General features: G+C 45.7%; 1 long non-coding RNA gene across 1 annotated transcript; it reads left to right on the forward strand.

Annotated features, from left to right (window-relative positions):
• The first annotated feature begins 1,406 nt into the window (after positions 1-1,406).
• Positions 1,407-5,987, forward strand: LOC135812450 (uncharacterized). The gene is made up of 2 exons (XR_010552804.1): positions 1,407-1,774; positions 5,407-5,987. It is a non-coding gene; the product is annotated as an uncharacterized LOC135812450 (long non-coding RNA).
• The last annotated feature ends 8,855 nt before the right edge of the window (positions 5,988-14,842 follow it).

Here is a 14,842-nt window from a genome sequence, read left to right on the forward strand (position 1 = left end):
TCAAATATCGTACTGGTCTCGTCATCGTCCAGTAACAATCGACATTCTTTGTTCCGTTGGGACTGTAGCTTTTGCTCGTTTTCGTTGCGCTTGCCTTCCCCTCTTTGGTCTTTCCACAACCTTGAACCTTCCAAGTTGGAAGGCTGTCGGTTAGCGCTACGGAGATGTGTTGAAGTTAGGTGTCAGGACGTCGAATGTCTCAGTACTCTGTCAGTTTTGTGCCTAGTTATTGCACTTTCTGACTGTATATAGTATCATGTTACAGTGATGGAGAGTTACTCTTAACTCGTATCCATATGTCCTTTTCTCTTTTACATTTATTTATGGCTCAACATCCGAGTTTCAAATACCATTACTCCTTGATTATAACCAATGTTACTTTTATGGCACCAATGTTACTTTCATGGCACCGTGGAATCAGGTCAAACACAAAAGGATAACGACGAATAGTTGTATGTATGTATTATTATTTATTTTTTTTCTTATTTTGTTAGGGATTTCCCAACAGGCAATGTTGCCTTTTTACTGGGAACCCTAAATGAGGCTGTGTTTACATGAAGCGTTTCAACCCGGGTTGAGTTCGACCCGGGTCAGATTTCAACCCGCCATGTGCATAAAATGAATGGCGCGTTTACATGACGCATTGCGCTTGACCCGGGTTGAAATTTCGCCCCGGGTTGATTTCAACCCTCCCCCCAAGGGGAGGGTTGAAACCAACCCGGGTCAAGAAAATCGTACAAACGTACTTCTGTGCGTATCTCGCGCCAGGTTTGAACGGCACTCCAGATGCAAATTTCGCGCGAACGGATTCACGTGACCATACAGGACTGTAGAAGTGGACTTTTGGCGGCATATCAGTATTTGACCCGGGTCAACTGTCTTCATGTAATAGGCGATTCACACGACAGGCAAATCGACGTTTACAGGAAAGTCACCATGGAGATATTCCTGCGGGTGACCAAAATTTGCCCGCGGGAATCAAAAGTGCCCATGGCCTTTTTGCCCGCGGATGCACTCATCTGCGGGCACTTTTACAGTTATGAGGCTGTGAGGTCATATATGGTACGGTAGTCTTGAACCCTGGTTGTTTGGCCTTTGTTTTTGGGTACTCATTCCAAATCACCACAGTAACGCCGTATACTCACCGGATACTCGCGGAAGCTCTGGCCGCCACACGCGGCCGTGTGAACTGCGGCCTCACGTTTCACTTCCTGCGGGCACTTGACAAACGTGGATTTGCCTGTCGTGTGAATCGCCTATAAACGGAGGTATATTATGTATCAGATTGCAACGACCAGGAGGCTCTTATTAGTGGCTGCAAATGACCGATATCCGTCACTTGCAGCTCTGCATCAGAGACCTGTTGCTGGCCTGAAGAGTTGTAAAATTACTCCTTCGCAGCCGGGGGAGTCAGAGCGAGGGCGATTCACGGCTTGGTCAAAAAACTGTCGGCCTGGAACGTAAACGTCGATCTGCCGACACAGTTCACTTGGTTCAAACGCCTGACCTGGCATGCTGCCTTGCGTGAAAGGAACATTTTTCCGAAAGCAAGCTTCTTCTCCAAAATTCGAAATTTCTTTCCAAAAATGCCGTCGTCCTTGACCTCGAAGCTGAATGTTGTTAGGATAGAAAATTAGCGAAGATGTAGCCGCCCCATTCTGGCAAGCCGTGTGCCCTCTGGATATGCAGTTGTTCGCCATGGTCAACAATCTTCTTCTCCTTCGTTCGTACTTTCACTTTCCTGACCACGAATACAAGCGGTACCCATGCTCAGGTTAGTGTTTATCTGTCTGTCTATGCACATACATGTAATACAATGTACTGTTCGTGCTGTAGGCACTGGCCGATCATGGAAATACATGTAGAGGAAGCAGCCAGCTTTCTTTGAATTCTCATCCTTTCAACAAAAATATGTACACACTTTCCTTGGTTCCTTTTTCCCACCGCCACCATGCATGCACTGCTTTTCAAGTTTGTGTTTGCTTTGGCAGTGGTTTCATGGGCATCCTTCAGCCTTCCCTGGCATTCAAAATTCAGAATAGTTTCCACCCAGGTGCTAGTGCCTCTGTTCTGCTTAGCACATTGTAGTAAAATTATTTGCAACTGTCCACCACTGCACTCTTGGCTCACATTCACCACACCATAGCGAGGAAGTTTGTTCTTGGATAGATGTCTGGAGGATGTAGAGCATCTATCCAAGAACGAACTTCCTCGCTATGGTGTGGTAAATGTGGGCCAAGAGCGCAGTGAGGAGAGGTGGACAGTTTCAAATTATTTAGCCCCATCCGATCCTTTCTCCGATAATTATGGACATGTTTTACTATACCGGTGTATTGAATGGCCACTCATGCGTCTATTGAGAGGTAACACCACTCAGGAAACTGAGGAAAGCCAACCGGTGTTGCACAGGATTTGAAGTTGGGAAGAAAAGATGTTCCGATAAAAGAACTGCGAGTGCATGGGAAACGTATTATGGAAAGGGCAGTCTGAGTCGAACTAGGATCTCCTGTTCCAGACTGTACCGAAAGCGTGAATATGAATACCGTAAAGTCGCGGATAAAATCCGGGTTTGCATACAAGCACATCGCAGATAGAAGCCTGAAAATCAAACGGGTCGAATGCATATAAGCCCGTCGCGCGTGGAAGCCTTGCTCTATGCAAGCGTGGATCGGGTGGGTCAAGAGTGCATGCACTATGTATGGTGCATAGTAAAACTGCCGCCATACCGGTAGTCAGTGGTAGATCTACGCGTGTTGCACTTAGAAGCCTGGCATACAAGTCTGGCAAAAATATCAGTGGTGCATAATAAGCATGGTTTGCATTAAAACCTGATGGAGAAAGCGGCTTATGTGCTTATAAGCCCGGCTTTTATCCGCGACTTTACGGTACAGTAGAATGCCGATATTCCGAACAATCACTTATTCGAAATGCCAGTTTTCATATTGAGGAGCTAGAGTGTGTCTAGTTCCTGTGAAGAGAATGTGAGAAATGATGGAAACGTGAAGGAATGTGCAAGTCTTAGATGGATGTGTGACTGCTCCGTTATCCGAATTTTTCCCCATCCGAACCCCCTGGAGAAAGCGTGCGCCCGAGGGGTGCGGATAATCTACACTTTGCTGTAACAGTTATGTACAATGCGTGCCGATGCACATTGGACAACGTTGCAAATGTAGAATTGTAGGTGGACTGTGGTTCACATTAGACGATCGGAGTAGCCCCACCAAACGAAGAGAGCTCAATATCACAAGGTAGAGCTTGCATGTACAATCGAAAAAGAGTACATATACCATTAGCTGATGTTGACTTGTTAGTGTGCGTTACGAAGTCTGAAGAAAATGTTGAACGATCTCGGCTGGGATGACGGCTACAGCTTAGCTCAGTGATTAGAGCATCGCTGGCCTCAAGCGAAGGTCCCTGGTTCGAATCCTGGTGATGACGGTCAATTTTTTCTTCAGACCTTTCCCGTTTGTGCCTTTCCCTCTAACCAGTGAGTATTACTGTTAGCTTCGTACTTTGAGTGATTATCACTTACAGTTACATATACTTGATAATTTCTTAGCGAATGAAAATCGGAGTCAGTACCACAATATTCCTCCCTCACTATTTGAGTCTAGATACTTTGAATGTGGAACAGGGTCCAGGACAGGATCGTCTGCTCTATCCGAATTATGGCCTGGTTGCAATTTGTCTATTCACCAGCAGGTACATCGCACCAGGGAGTCATAGCACCTACACTGTAGGGAGACTACACAATACTTTATAGAATTTTGGGTCAGGATTTGGAGGTTTTCCGTGATCTGTGCAACCCGCGATCACGGCATTGACCTACTGACCCTGAGAACGGCCCAGGTTAGCAATACCATGTACGAGCGTGTATAGATCTGCCCAATGGTGCCCCAAGGGTGGCTGAAACAGGAACCCCTGGGTTGAACCCCATGTCATTTAGCTTTACAGTCGCCTGTGTCGTCTCCCTAGATGCTACAACTCCCTGCGTTGCACCCAGTAAATGCAGCACATCAAGTATACAGCCATGTAGTGTTGGTTGTCACCTGTTCTGATCGTGTGATATCACTAACAATCTTCTACGGTCCATTCATTTTTAACCTGGCACGTTAGGGGCCGTCCATAATTATCTATCTTTAACAGATTGAGTATCTTTAACACGAAACGAGAAAAAAATCGTTCATGGGCGGGTGGGTCAAGAAGGGTTTCGTAATGAAAAATATTGATAGCTGAAACACTAGTCCATTCCAGCTATTTTTCGTTGAGGGGTGAGTAGGTGGGGGTGGGGGACGGTCACAAGTTGCTCATAACTAAACTTTTCATTTCGTGAAAATTATCGATAATGCCGGGTCCATAATTGTCGATCTTTTACACGAAGAGAAAAAGTTTCGTTTGTTGGTGGGTCAAGGGGAGTTTCGTTTCGAAAAAATATTGATATTACAGACATCAATCGGGGGGGGGGGGGGGTGGGGGTGGAGGAGGGTCCTTCTTTCATTTCGTGAAAATTATCGATAATGCTGGATAGCTCCTTTAGTCTATGCAATAAAATAGTTGTTTTCTTCACACAGTACCGTAAAGTTTAAACAATATCCGGCCATGTTTGTACCGAACATTTTTTCGAAAGGTAATTTCTCAAATGTTGCCTTGAGTACATTCTCAGCAACATAGCGGGCCAGTTTCAAATAATTGGACTGCAAACTTGCATCGCTGGTTGTTGCAGCTCCATCACAGGTCCTATCACGGGAAATTGAGTCCAGCTTGGGTGCAGTAGCATGCAAGTACCTGATGATATTGTTGCAATGGATCATAGTGAGGGCGTAGCAGTACTTGTGCACTGATAGTTGGTAATGGAATGAGTACATAACCAAGAGTGGGCAACTCGATGATCCCTCTGCCCACGGCAGAAAGTTTCATCACTTCGGTTTTTGTGGGCCATTGGGCTCATTAATACCATCATGCGTAGCCAGAGATCAAAACTTGTACATCACAGCTACGGCAGTTGAAGCAGAACAATGAACTGTGAATCCATGCCTACTGAACCTGATGAAGCACTCTATCTACATGGCACATGTAGAAATATATGCGCGCTTGCTCATAACCATTGGATTTCGAAGCCGATCGTACCTTATGTTAGTAGTTGCACATTCTTAGCAGTTATGTAGTTTGATAATAACGTTACAATAGGTTATTAATACTGGTGGAAACGTTATGCTGGTTGCATATTTGGTACCCGGTGTGCCATGACCAGGCATGCTAATTCATCGGATATTAGCAAGTTTACCTGCCTGCTGGGTGTTGTATCTTAGCTTCACTGTACTACAAATACGATAGGCTTAGTTTTCCTAAATTGCTTCTTTATAACATCCAGTTTGTTTTGCTGCAATCTTTTCATGTGTTTTGCAGGATTGTAGCCAAGGGTGAATACCATTATCATGAGCGAAGGTCTCTGAGAACTCATGTCTGAAGGCTGGTCATGTTGGCCCAACGATGACTTTCATTGCCTGTATCCGCCACCTTCATACTGGAATGAACTGGAACATGTTCACTCTCTGTTTCTCATGTGGAAGGACGGAACAGATTGTTTGTCTGTCTCTGTGGATCACCGAAGGCTGAGCAGTACAGTTGGAAGAATATTGGATCTCACGAAGTGACTGAATCTGAAGCGGCTGACATGCATCTGCACAGCGCTTTCTTTCTGAGATTTGCTTCAAGGCAGGTTATTGTGTACAATTTTGTCCACAGTATTCCTATATTTGCCAAACGTATTTCTCTGATAGTATTGTGACTACACACGCGCAATGATCTCTCCGTCATCAGTCTTTCGCAATGATGTGGCTCACTGACGACAGCATGCATAGCCATAGATCAAATGAGCAGCTAAGGTAGTTGAAGCAGAAGAATGGATCAATGCATCCTGAACCTGGTGTACTGCCTTTATGCACCCTCAGTAGTATTTGTAACGTGTTAACTATGAAGTATCAACATTGCTTCTCTTCTATGTGGGTGGTGTGAGTGAATGTCAGATGGTCTGTACTGCCATGGCCGATGGTGTTCACTGGAAGATGTTGGGTTGGACCATTGTGCCCTCTTGCAATATGCTGTTGCAGCCTGAAGGCAATGAAAAAGTTCGAATGCTGATCTGCTTTCAAGCGTAGAATGTTACATTATGTGCATTACATATTTGCATAATTATGTTTTGTACTGGAGTGTGAATGTGCGGCAAGTGCATGCACATGTAAGTATATCGCACTGCAAACAGCCTAAGAGTTCACATGGTGTGTGATAAGTACACTTTTGGAAAGTGCGTGCACAGTCGAATCATGTAATGTTAAAACAGCCTTCGTGCTCCTCCCTGAATGGCTGCACAAGTAGAAATCTCCATCTTCCTTTGCTTCTTTTTGCTTGAGCTGGCATGGTGGTCGTAGAGTTGGAAATTGTCAAGTATGATAACAATCATTGTTTGGTCTGGAGACAAGAATGCATTTGGATAATTGTCCCAGGACTGCATGGCTTCCCAAACTGAATGTTGAATGCCATAGATGATTATTGTTCGGTTCAAGAAAGGACTCGTGGGTCTGTCTGGCTATTGTGAGCTCTCGCTAGTCCATTTCCATAGCACTTGCTCTGGATTCACTCGCTGGAATATTCTCCAGTATAGAACAAGAAGTTTAAAAAACCTACTGGTGATATTAGTATGTTATACTAGTTTCTCCGCACTGTACCGCAGCTTTTGTTATCACACACATGCGGGTTATATAGTTTATCTACAATCCAGCATGATGTTCTTCCAAGAGCGCCCCCGACCTAGGCCGTCGGAACGACGTTCTTTGGTGTGCAACATCACTTATAGTTCTAAATCTTAGAATTACCGGTAAGCGCAGGATTTTAGTGATCACGGTTCCAAATGCATGTCATTGCACTCCACCTTTGGGACTTGTTAAACATGTCATTGCACTCCACCTTTGGGATTTATTAAGAGCTGCATGCATGCCAAAGCTTGTCATAAAAGAAGAGCAGACTTAAATAGGCATCTTGCATGCATGATTTCTAACATGTAACATCCCTGCCGAAGAGCGTTCTTCCCTACTACAGTAGAGTCGAGCGTCCAAGAACGTTGTGTCCAAGAGGTTAGCCTGGGGTGTTCTTATTTTTCAGCCATCCGGCTACGCTCTTATAGCATGTTCTTAGAAACAATCATGTTAGGATCATAATTATGTATCCCGAAAGCTACCGGAAAACCAACACCGCCATTCTTTTAAACTTAAGGCGGTGGTGTTCTTAGCATTTCAGGCTGGACATTCTTGGGCAACACGTTCTTCGGCGCCTGACTCTACTGTAGTACTGTACATGAAATACAGCTGCTACAACTGTAGTAATATAGAATGCTGATTATCCGAATGATTGATTGTCCGAACTGCTCAGGCTGCATGGCAGCAGGCTGTCATCAACATGCATCCCATGATAATTTCGAGGAGCTGGAGTGTGTGCCAAAAAGAATGAGAAATGAAAGTATGCATGAGGAAATGAGTATGTTTTAGATGAGTGTTTTCCCACGCCCTTATCCGAACATACATGCACTCGATCGCCATAACCCCTGGCACACAGCACACAGCTTCAGAACCTGAGAGAGTATGATATGGGTATGTCACAAGTACTGCCAGGTCCCGAAGCTTTCGTCTCAACAAAGGATCATAATCGACGACTTGTAATGAACTACATTTTGGTGGTATTATACCGTACTTGTTTACGAATGAGTTTAAAGCATGAGAACTATCCACAGCAGACATTCTCACTGTTCGGAGTTGCCAAAAAAGTGGTGCATGTACAAATCAGGGATGGGTACAATACAGTGTACCAACATCTGAGGTGAGTCTATCAGGAAAGTGAATGTCGTCCACTCTATAAAATGGGGTCACTCAAGAAAGATGGGATTTTGCAGACTTGGACGTTTCCAGCCAGGTGACTGTATATACAGTGATCTAAGTTATGCAAAGCTTGACATGAATGATTGGCTGGACACGTCGAAGAGAAGGAAGAGAGAAGCAGACCAACCTTACACCAGCTGAGTGTAGCGGCCCAAAACAACAAACTAATTCTGTGTGGCCTTAGAGGAGCTGGGCAAGATGTGTACAGTGAATTAAACAATACAGTAAAAGTGGGAGAAGAAGTGACAAGACTGAGTATGATACACTGTGCCAGCACAGTGCACATACTAGTGCAACTGGTGGCGTAGTTACAGTTAGCCCACACAAGCAGGTCACTCGATTGTAGATACACAGAGCGCATTCTACATCATACAAAACATGTTGAGCTAGGCAGCAGTGGCTGGCATTTACCGACATGCACCAATGCCAATGCGCGGCTTGAGCAAATATTACAAGCCTCAGAACACCCATACGCCATTTTAGAGACAGAACAAGGCGATGAGTAAGCACCAAAGGATTATATGAATAGCGGCCAGGCAATAATTCAGGCCACTGCTGCTAATCAAGGACTAGTTACTAGTGCTAGTATGTTGTCAGTGTACCCTGAAACGATGCAATCACAGCGAACGTGATACATGCACATCATGTTGCCTGGTTCTTGGTTAAAAGTTGTATCCTCAATGCTTGAGGTTTGTGGGGTCCCTCCAGCTTCTCAGAGTCCTGCACAAAAAAGATAAAAGCAAGTGCAGGTAGAATAATAGTAAGCTCACATAAAACCTCTTCGTCTTGCTAACAAATTTCGTGATTAAATCCCCAGCATGGGAACGAGGCTACAGGAAAAAAAAGTTCAACCATAATAATGCAAAAAGGCAACTTTAGCTAATCATATTTTTGGCAGCAACACTATACTGTTTGTATAGGAGAGTTGGCTTGGTGTATTCATGCCAAATGAACTCCATATAGTATTGTATTACTGTACTTCATCATTTTACTTGAGCATTCATTCCCAGTAGCCCTAATGTCTTCTAACAGAGTGCGCAAGGTACTGCATATTCGGCGCATATTTTATTTTCGGCTATTATCGGCCTGCGCATTTGTAATTCGGAAAGTGGTGGACATCACGCAACTGAATTGTAAATAAAAGGGGGTTTGTCAACTGACAACCGCATACTTTTTCGACATCACAAATAAAATAATTTTGCGTCCAGCGCATGCGCCAGGAGCGAATAGCAACTGAATAGAGCGGTTGTCATTTATTTACTAGAGGAAACGCAAAAGGTAACAAGATTACGTAACCAAAGGTGAGAAGGCACTGAACGAACTGTCAACCTACGAATACAACCTCAGTGCAACAACGTGCTCTTTCTGCTTACACAAGCAGAAAGAGAAAGAGCATGTTGTTGCACTGAGGTTGTATTCGTAGGTTGACACTTCGTTCAGTGCCTTCTCCCCTTTTATTTACTGGGCATTTGTAGCCTAAAATTTGTTTTGCAAGGTTCAATGTGACAGTGTATACAGGCATCAGCAGTACAGGCTGAAATTTCAATGTGGCCGAGATGTGTTTTTGCCCTGGGGAGGCTGCAATTTAAAAGCGTCGAAAATTTGCATACTTTACAACACAGTACTGAGCATGCGGTGAGCTGATGACGAAATGACTTGGAGGTGCTAATAATGCTAAGGGATTCGGGGGTGCATCAAAGGGGTCAGCACCAAGGAATGGGATAGATTTGTGCCCAGTTCGGGTATGTATATTGGGTATAGAACGGAAATTATTGGCTAAGCCTCGGGCGACTCCTACCAGTATTGCCACCAATGGCCCATGGCTACTGATCTCTGTGATAGAAATGAGACGACACGTGTATGTGAAACCAAAATATGGCTTTTCAAGATGTACTGTAAGACATTCTGTTATAACGAGTCGCAAATTTAACGATTGTCCAAAATTCATAGGTTAACGAGAAGATATGTTAACAATCTTGCAGTATTCTGCCATATCCACACACAGCATATATGAAGCAGTACGGCCTCAACGGATCTATTATAACGAAGAAATGTCATCCGTTAAAACGTTAGATTTGCTTCCTCGTTTAAATATATAATATATACTGTAAGACATGATTGTATATTATTGTATTGTATTTATTTAAAAGGATTCTCCAAAAGCAAATGGATGCTTATCACGGAAGTCTCCCACATAAATATCGCAAGAAAAATGGGGAAATGGGGAGAGGAGAGTGAAAGATGAAGCATGGGAAGAAAGGAAACAAGTACATGTACCTAAATATCGAGGTATAAAAGCAGGAAAGAAATCGACGAGGGAAGAAATCACCTCTGCAGATAATAGCGGGACATTTAGATGAAAAAAAACCCAGCAAGGATTAATTTCAAGGAAAAAAAATTTCTCAAACGGAAAAGTTCGGAATTCCAGTCAGAGAATATCTATGCTGAGAGTAATGAGCCTTTAGAGCAATGCGAAAATTGACAGAGGACTGAACGCAGCGGATGTGTTCTGGAAGTTTGTTCCATTCCACAGATAAACTGAAGAGAGGGGATTTAAGGAAATGGGCGCCAGAACGAGGTAAAACTATAGAGGACGGGTGACGACAACTAAGGGATACATTGAATTTGAAACGACTTAGCAAAGACGGAAACTGGTAAAAGACATGATGAAAATACAGCAAGGACAGAATCTGACGACGCCACTTCAGGGATGACCAGTCACAAGTACGATTAAGAATCTGCTTCGGGGTTTCCCACTCAGGAGGGTGCCGGGTCTTACAAAGCAGATATGAACGAGCAGCAACGGCTTGCAGTCGGTCTAACGTAAGCGAATCTGAATGGGATACGGCGAATGACCAGACAGGGACTGCGTATTCTAACAGTGGTCGTACGTAACACTTGTAGAGCAAATTCACGGTTGAAGCAGAAAGGAAATGGGCCATATGGCGCAACAGAAAAACACGACTGCGAAACTTATGGGTGATAGATTTTATATGGTCAGAAAAATTTAGTGAAGGAGTGATAGTCACGCCGAGATGACAGTGGCTATCACCTTTCTGAATAGGCACACCGTTCATTGTCAAGGGGGATGACGGGCCGGGGGCTAATGCATATTTTTGAAAGGGTAGGTGGACGCATTTACTGGTGTTAAACGTCATGGCAGTAGCTGATGACCATTGACAACACTTATCAATGTCAGTCTGGAGCAATGCATGATGGATAGGAAGTGAGGTGTTTGCTGGAGAAACAAGAATTAAATTTATAAAATCATGTCTTACAGTATGTGCATTTTGTGAAGATCTGATGTAAGTCATTAGGGACACCTTGTTGGGTCTTGCCAACATTCAATTATTATGATGTTCATATCTATGCAATAACGTTAATGGAATTATCAGCAAGAATCAATAACCCCAAGAGTATGCAGCTTTACACATGGAGTCTGCCACAGCACGTTTACCAAAGTACATGAACCTAGACACGAGCTGAGGAATCAGCTGAGCTGCTGCATCATTTATGATCTGCTATAGTTTCCAGTCTCCATGGAGGTTTTTCTTGGAAACGTCGAATCTACAGTATTAGGTGTGAAACTGTTGTACTAAACCGCAGGAGATAGAATCTATTCAGCTCGGACAACATTTCACTACGTACGGATGGAAGTACGCCGATCAAAGCTTGCTACACTCCCGTTTAGTCAACTTAACGGCCCAAATAATGCTTGGGTCATGAACTCATCGCTGTTGGTCTTTCGAGGGTGCCTGACAATGGTTGTTAATGCACAGCACCAGCCGGGCCAAATGACAAGATCAGAGACATAGATCTTCCTAGTTCAATTGCTGAAACGTGACTTGTGCAAATGTTACGTAGCAAAAGGAACTGTACTATGGCACTACACGCCATCCACAATAATCAAAAATGCCCACTTGACAAAACAGAATTTCATCAACGGAGCCCCTGGATTTTCTCTTCTGTACATATGCATTATGGAGTCATAGCATAAGGGAGACGGCACGGTAGACTTTCAGCCTAAATCATGACGAGGGCCAGCTGGGCAGCTCAAAAGAGAGCTCTATGCACTATCGGCAGAGTGGTATACATGAATAGAGAGTGACCACCCAGTGCATGAAGCTTTTCGTGTCACCCTAGAAAATTTCAAAAATTAATAATGTGGGTTCAACCCTGGGCTGCCAGTGACAGTTGCCCTAACTGCCTTAGGGGCAAGTGCTATATGGTGGTGGTGGTGGTGGTGGTGGTGGTGGTGGTGGTGGTGGTGGTGGTGGTGGTGGTGTTGTTGTTGTTGTTTTCTTTATTTGAATTCGCTAAAACCAAACGGACAGAACTGTCCAGTGACAAGGGAGCCAATGGTGGTGGTGGTGGTGGTGGTGGTGGTGGTGGTGGTGGTGGTGGTGGTGGTGGTGGTGGTGGTGGTGGTGGTGGTGGTGGTGGTGGTGGTGGTGGTGGTGGTGGTGGTGGTGGTGGTGGTGGTGGTGGTGGTGGTGGTGGTGGTGGTGGTGGTGGTGGTGGTGGTGGTGGTGGTGGTGGTGGTGGTGGTGGTTGTGGTGGTGGTCACAGTGGTGGTGGTGGTGGTGGTCACAGTGGTGGTGGTGGTGGTCACAGTGGTGGTGGTGGTGGTGGTGGTGGTGGTGGTGGTGGTGGTGGTGGTGGTGGTGGTGGTGGTCACAGTGGTGGTGGTGGTGGTCACGGTGCTGCTGCTGCTGGTAGTGGTGGCGGCGGTGGTAGTTGCGGTGGTGGGAGCATTCTGCACTGCAGGGCATTAAAGCAAACTCGATTGTGCATGCATGGTGGCGGTGGGAAAGAGGGGCCAAGGAAAGTGTGTACATATTTTTGTTGAAAGCACGAGAATTCAAAGAAAGCTGGCTGCTTCCTCTATTTCCATGATCGGCCAGTGCCTGCAGCACGAACAGTACATTGTATTACATGTATGTGCATAGACAGACAAATAAACACTAACCTGAGCATGGGTACCGCTTGTATTCGTGGTCAGGAAAGTGAAAGTACGAACGAAGGAGAAGAAGATTGTTGACCATGGCGAACAACTGCATATCCAGAGGGCACACTGTAATAGTTTTACCTTGACACTTCTTGCTTGTCTTATGGTAACACCTTGTGTTCCTACTATTCTCACTCCTGCGGTTCTCACCTTTCTTTTGCTTTATAACCTCTGGTTTGAACATCATTCGACGAATTCTCCAATCAATCAAGTCTATACTGTTACACTGGTAGCTTGAGGATGGTTGAGATCATCGTTTGCCCTTTGACGTGCCTTGTGCTCCTGGCCGCTACTGCTCTGCTATACGCCGCTTTCCGTGAGATCCGCCGCGCTCGGGACAACGTGGCTGCTACAGTTGGACGACATCAATTACCTGCTACATCAAGCTCAAGTCCTCCGGATCTAGCCCCGTGTCGATCGCGTTCTCTCTCCCAGACAAGCCCGAGCGTCAAACGCGTTACCAGAGAACCGAATGTTTTCCATGGCAACCCTTCCGAGTTCAAAGAATGGGTATTTACGGTCGAGTTAGCCTTGAAGTGCACACCTCAAGGTGACCCGGAGAGCCAAGTTAACTTTGCGGCTAGCTACCTCGCTGGGAATGCGCGTCTTTGGCTAATTTCTTCCCTGGAAGCAGGTGAGCAATTTTCGGATTGGCATTCTTTGAAAAGCGCCCTAGCGCGAGTGTATGGCCCGCACTATGATGGGGAAAGAGTGCGGTTGGATATGTTCTCTATCCAACAGCGCGGGTCAATTGAATCGTACGTAACGGAGTTTTCTCGGCTAAGTTTACAGGTGCCGGAACTTGACGAACTCTCCAGAGCCTTGCTATTTGTCAACGGCCTGCACGGTAACATGCGGACCTTGGTAGTGAAGGAACACCCCACTACACTGTCAGCCGCCGTTCAGTCAGCGCTAGCAGTCGCCTCAGACAGCCGATTTCAGCGCAGACCACCACTGGCGACCGCGCCGGGATTCGCACCACCATCAGGTAGCAAAAAGCTAACAAAACTAAGCCCCGAGGAACGTGAGACATTACGAGCCCAGGGGGGCTGCTTCGCATGTCGTCGACCAGGCCATATGGCCCAGAATTGCCCGCAGCATCGAGATCACCCAAACGGTGGACGTCAGTAAGGCCGATGCGATTACTGACGCAGCAAGAAAAGGCATCACCTGCGTGTAGTGTGTGCTCCGTCTCTACCCGTAACCGATTCAGTAGCCTCGCTGTGGAGGATGTTGACGATGATGCTGAATGCTCCGAAGCCAATTTCAAGCGAGATGTTACACCAACTATTGAGGCCCAGGTTACCAGCGTCAATGTGGAAACGGAACATGAGCTCCTGCGTGTAGAAGGCAAAATCAACGGTCGTCGCGCGCTTATGTTAATAGATTCGGGCTCGACCCATGATTTCATTGCCGAACAGTTTGCCAGGAGAGTTAACCTGCCAACCGAAATTGGCTCGGAAAACCTGAATGTCACGCTGGCTGATGGAGCATCAAGCTCGTTTCCCATGGAGACGACCCATGAATTGAAGGTTATCGTAGGCGACTTCAGCGATAACCAAACCTTCACGGTGTTCCCCCTTCATCGCTATGACGCTATATTGGGGAAACCTTGGTTAACGCGTAACAATCCAGACATAAACTTCCGGACGAATGAAGTCAGGTTGAACTCGAATGGTTTGCCTTGTGCGTCGCCCAGTCAAAGCGAACCGACCGCTCCTGTGGAGGCGATGTTCATATCTGGTCGTCAGGCTAGGCATGCCCTTAGGAGTGGAGACGAAGGTGTTCTGGCGTGGGTCAGCGTAGAAGACGGCATTGGCAAGGAACCTCCCGACAAATCCACTCAGAACGAGCACCCAGATCTCAAGGCCATGTTCCGTGACTATGACGATCTTTTCCCGGATGA

Source organism: Sycon ciliatum, chromosome 3 (assembly GCF_964019385.1).
Source record: "Sycon ciliatum chromosome 3, ocSycCili1.1, whole genome shotgun sequence".
NCBI classification, from domain to species: Eukaryota; Metazoa; Porifera; class Calcarea; order Leucosolenida; family Sycettidae; genus Sycon; species Sycon ciliatum.